The 5,377-nt window shown below is 48.6% G+C and overlaps 1 protein-coding gene across 1 annotated transcript in view; it reads left to right on the top strand.

The window, feature by feature from the left end:
• Positions 1-4,544: 4,544 nt before the first annotated feature.
• NT5C2 (5'-nucleotidase, cytosolic II) overlaps positions 4,545-5,377 on the top strand; it is a 130,608-nt gene continuing 129,775 nt past the window's right edge. Inside the window, exon 1 of the mRNA XM_044665533.1 lies at positions 4,545-4,585. The gene's annotated coding sequence lies outside the window, so the exon portion shown is untranslated. The remainder of the gene's footprint in view (positions 4,586-5,377) is intronic.

Genomic DNA, 5,377 nt, shown 5'->3' with positions numbered 1-5,377 from the left:
TATATATATATATATGTATATATATATATATATATACTGTCGAAGTAAATATTTCTGTGTAAAAGTTAATCTGATCATTATCAGCTAATAGAACTGGGGTGCAGAAGAACATCTACCCTCTACATTTAGTGGGGCTTGGAGTCATTTGCTAAGAGCCTATATATTTCAATCCCCTTAAGGATACTGGAGAATTCTGGGGAAGGGTGAAATCTAACATACAAGCAAAATAAATTTATTCTTTTAAAATTTTTTATTTATTTTTAAACCCTTACCTTCTATCTTAGAATCAGTGCTGTGTATTGGTTCCAAGGCAGAAGAGTGGTAAGGGCTAGGCAATGGGGGTTAAGTGACTTGCCCAGGGTCACGTAGTTAGGAAATGTCTGAGGCCAGATTTGAACAAACAAAACAAATTTAGACACTGGTTATGACCAAAAAACCCCGCCAAAACCCAAACTATCTTATTTTGTACTGAATCTTCACTTCATTATTTGTCTTTCCAAAATTGTTCCCCTGGCCTTATTCACTTCACTTTGCATCAGTTCATACAAATCTTCCCAGGTTTCTTTGAAACCATCTTTTAAAAAAATTTTTTTTAAACCAGATCTTTGATTCATTTGTGCAGTGTAGGGGAGTGCTTGATGAGGAGCTTCTTCTTCCAAAGTATATGTTTGTTTTTTAGTTTTAGAGAGTTGTCTAACACTCAGAGGTTAAATAGCTTGCCTAGCATCCATCACAAGCCAGTATGTGTCAGATGTAGGATTATTTGAAGTGATCTTCCTGGCTCTGAGGTCAGTTTTTTTGTCCATTATATCATGTTTCCTCTCCTTACATTTAATCTTCATAACAATCCTTCATTGCTATTACAAATGACATAAAGAAACTGAGACTTAGGGGCCAGGTGACTTGACCTAGGTCATACAGTAATGACTCACATTCAAGTTCCCCGACTTCAGATCCAGTTCTTTGTCCTAAATCCTGTTATTCCAAGTGTGCCTTTTTGTACTTTTGTGAGTAGTACTAAATGTCTGTTGAATGTTATTGCATAAAGATCCTGCCAATTTTAGTATGTGCTGTTAGTGAACACTAAAATATCTATTGAATAGTTTATGTGTGTATCTTTTGTCCTTTCCTTCTCACCTTTTGCCCCAGAAGATTCTTCATGGTCAAGGCCCTTGTTTTCTTTTCTTTTTTTTATACCATTTTTATCTCCTTGGTCAGGATTCTGCACTGTGATTGCTCAGTCATTGGTGTTGACTAGAGAAAAAAGGTTGAAGGGTAGAGCTTGACAACTAGATAATTGAAACTAAGAGTTTCCCTCATCAAAAAAAGTCCAAAGAACCCAATCATCAGTTTTATCAAGACTTTCTCAGCCAAAAGAGATTCCTTTATCCCACGAATTCTCAGAGCCTCTTAATTTTTTTTTTTTTACTTTTACACTACATCTTATATCCTGTTTACTTGTGTGCATACATTCAAATCTTACTCTCCATTTCCACCTCCACGAGGGGCAGATACCACTAGACTCACAGTTGTTTCCTTCAGTGCCCAACAGGGTTTTGCACAGAGCAAGGGCCCTATAATAATGTCTGAGGCGTACTGAAAAGGAATAACCTTTTGGAAGTAAAGATGACTAGATGGTGGAGAGAGGGGCAGCTAGGAGGTCCCCTCCCCCATGGGAGTGTTGATGTGGAATCTAGAGACCCCAAACTTGTGGCCTAGTGAGATCTGATGAACCTCAAGTTTTAGGAATAGCTTGTAGGTTGGAGTCCCCCAAAGCTTATGCTGGTTCCTTGTTCCCCATTCCCAGTTCCAGTGAGAGTTCACCCTGAAGGGAATCTCAGGCTAGCAGATGCAGACTGAATAGTGGACCCTAGGTAAATGCTAAATATCTTTTTGTCTTAGGTAGTCTTTCCCATTGTATCAGAGACCCTTTCCTAGGAAAACACACCTACCTGGGCAGGGAGGATCCTTTAGTATCCATTGTATCCCTTCCCCTACACCCTAGCTTCTCACTATGATTCCTTTCCCCAAGCTTGATTGTAAATCCAATCCTTATAAGTATGATAATGTCAATCATCTTTCCCAGCCCTAGGATCTACCCAAATGTTATATAAGTTCCCCAATTTCTTTTGTTTCCTAGGAGCCACAATTTAGTGAGATAGTACGCCTAGAAGGTCAGGGACCAGAGCAAGCAGTGTTCAGTCATCCGACTCTGCATAAGGCATGTGGTGTGTGGCTCTGAGTGGAGGCCTAATCAGCCCTGTTCCTCCTTTTCTTTAATTATAGAGTGGTTTTTCTGACTATTTAATAGTTCTGTTTTTTTCAAAGTTAACAGGAGTTAAGTGACTTGCCCAGGGTCACACAGCTATAGGAAGTGTTGGAAGCCACATTTGAACCCAGGACATTTGAACCTAGGACCTCCTGACCAAGACCTGGCTGTTGGTCCAATGAATCAGAAGAAACTGAGTTCAAATGTGACCTCAGATACTTCCTAGCTGGGTGACCTTGGGTAAGTCACCCCCAATTGCCTAGTTGCTGTGGTTCTTCTAAGAGAAAGTAAGGGTTTGAGGGGAAATGATTGGGCCATCATCCTGAGACTAGTGGAAAGGTCTGTGTGTGGCCTGTGGAAGACGTTTAGGCCCTGCTGTTTCCTGCTCGGTTTGTGGGCTCCTGGTGCAAATGCTCTTTTTAAAAGAGGTGGCAGGGCAGCTGGAATGGAGGTGGGGTGGGTTTGGGGAAGGGCCTCCTAGAGAAAAAGATAGCCAGGGACAGAGTGGGTTTCCCTCCCCTCCCCCCTTTCACGTGTTTCCTTTCAGGTGGCTTCTAGGCCTCTCTCAAGACCTTTTGGTGTCCATCATTTTGTTGCCCTTGGGACCTCTGATGATTTTCATCACTGCCTCATTTTCCTCATCAGTAGAATAAGGAGACTCTTGACTCTTATTTTTAAAAAGGGCCTCCCAGATTTGACGCCTCTTCACCAGGTATTTAAATACCTTAGTTGCTTTCAAACATCTTTACCCAATACCTCGCATACTCAAAAACTCTGTAGCAGAAAACTACACTACGCCTTCAGGACCGACACCCTGCCCCCTACAGGAACTGTTAGAAGGCCCGAAAAATGTAGCCGAGGACCCGCCCACCGGCGTCACGTCACGTCACGCACATCGGCTAGCCGCGGACTGGAGGAATGGCTGCTCTGTGCAGGTTGGCTTGGTACTGACTGGCAACTCATCCAGCCAATGACGGTGGAGATCTCGGCACGCTTAGAATCCTTACCTATCTCAGGTACCACCTTCTAATTCTAAACCTTTCCCACCATCCCTCTCATAGCCCGGTTAATAGTCTCCTCCTCCTTAAATTACATTGTACGTTAGGTTTACTTTTCTGTGTCCATCCCCTTCCCCTCATAATAGCAGCTAGCATTTATGCAGCATCTACTACGTTCCAGGTACTGTACTAAGCGTTTGACTTATATTACCTCATTTGATCCTCAGAACAACCCAGGGAGGTAGGTGCTCTTACTATCCCTGTTTTACAGATGGGGAGACTGAGGCAGGCAGAGGTTAAGTGATTGGGCTAGGGTCATAATTAGTAGAATGTTTGAGGGCGCAGTTGAGTTCAGATCTTTCTGATTCCAGACGCACTAGTGCGCCTCAGAATAGATTTGAGAATGTAAGCTTCGAGAAGACCGGATCGGTTTCCATCTCCCACCTCCCACTCTTTTTTCCCTTATAGTTCGGGTATCTGGCAGGCCTCTAGAAATACAAATATTTGGAAACGCTGACCAGTGGAGCTAGTCGCATTCTGCTTTCCACCGTCAATTAAGTAACCAGAAGGTGTGGGAGGTCTGTCAAATGACCCCACAAAGGGCCGTTATTCCAGACGTCCACAGGGTGGTACACGTTGCCGAATAGTCTCCCACTTAAACAAATGCAAATAATCCGGAGGGTCAGTGAAGCCCCCGAAGTGGGAGATGGCGGCGGCTGAAGCTACCCGAAGATGCAGCTGAAACTCAGCAAGCTTCGCAGTCCCCACCCCCCAGGACGGTGGATGGTGGCCTCAGAACGGCCCGAAGGGCGGGTGGCGCAGGGAAAATCCTGGCCTGGGAGGGGGAGGGGAAGGTATCGAGGGTCCCCGGCAGCTGGAGGGGCGGGTTTGAGTGACAGCAAGGAAGGCCCAGTTGGGAGTCCAACCTAGGGGGAGCTGCGGGAACTGCTGTTGCTTCTGTGGCTCCTTCAGCTTCGGCTGCAGCCGTCTCTGCCTTGGCTCGGGTTCCTCAGCTCCTCCCCCGCCCCTCCCTGAAGTGAGGGGGTGGAAGAGACTACGCAGCTCCGAAGACTAGGGGATTGGAGGGCTCGGCTGGAGAGGAGGGAGAGGAGTGGGGAGGTAGGGAAGAATTCTACGCCCAAGCCCGTGTGCTGAACCTCTCACGGCTCCCTGACCTGGCCCGGAGTCATCGAGGGGCGGGGCCTCTGCGGCGGACGGGGAGGGGCTCTGAGAGAGCGAGCTGGAAGGGGGGCCAGAGGGCGGCGGGGGTGGCGCTGCGGCAGTTGCGTGTTTGGATTTCTGCTGTTCGGAGGGGCCGGTGAGTGAGTGCGGTGCGCGGGCCCGACCTGGCAGGGTGCGGCTGGGGGGGGGGGTGCGCGAGCAGCCGAGCGGAGCCCCACCAAGCTGAGCCCAGCACGCGGTGGGGTAGGGGCCGCGTCCCCTCCCTTCCACTCCCCCCACCTCTGGGGCCCAGCCAACGGCCTCCTTAACGGCCGCGAGACCCCCCTCCGCCCCGCCCCCTTCCGCGGCTCGATCTACTCCGTCCTTGACACCCCCGCCTTCCTAAAGGCGAACCCCCTAAAAACTCCGTAAGACTCGCTCCCACTCCCAGGGTGAACCTCATATTATTAACTCCATTTCCAAGCTCTCCTGGGGAAAAGCTGTCCGCACCATCCCTCCCTCTAGGGGCTAGCCTCGGAATCCCCGAGGGGCTAGCCTTTATACCTGAGCCCTTTCATTAGCCGAGGTTAGCCCTTGCGTCGGAATGGCTAGCTTCCACACCTCCCAGAAGTGCCCGTCTACTTCCCGGGGACCTTGGGGATCCAACCCTAAAACCTGTGAGCCTCCTGAGTAGTGTCAGGGGCGAGGCTAGCCTCCAATCCCCAAAGCTTCCCTTTCCGGGCTCTTCTTAAGACCGTAGCCTGAAGAATCCCTGGGGACATCTGTGCTCCGCGAGTCTTTGAGAGGTTCTCTCCCCACCCCCACCCCCCCAAGTCTCCGAGGTTAGGACTACTTTGCCTGTCTCTATGGCCTGCCCTCTGTCGTAGTCATGCACTATTCGTATGAGCCCCTCCATCTCCAACACTTCCCGCCCCCCCCCCCCCCCCCC

This window comes from Gracilinanus agilis, chromosome 2 (assembly GCF_016433145.1).
Source record: "Gracilinanus agilis isolate LMUSP501 chromosome 2, AgileGrace, whole genome shotgun sequence".
Lineage (NCBI taxonomy): Eukaryota > Metazoa > Chordata > Mammalia > Didelphimorphia > Didelphidae > Gracilinanus > Gracilinanus agilis.
Note: the sequence above shows the minus strand (reverse complement) of the source record. Positions and strands in the feature narration are given on the sequence as shown.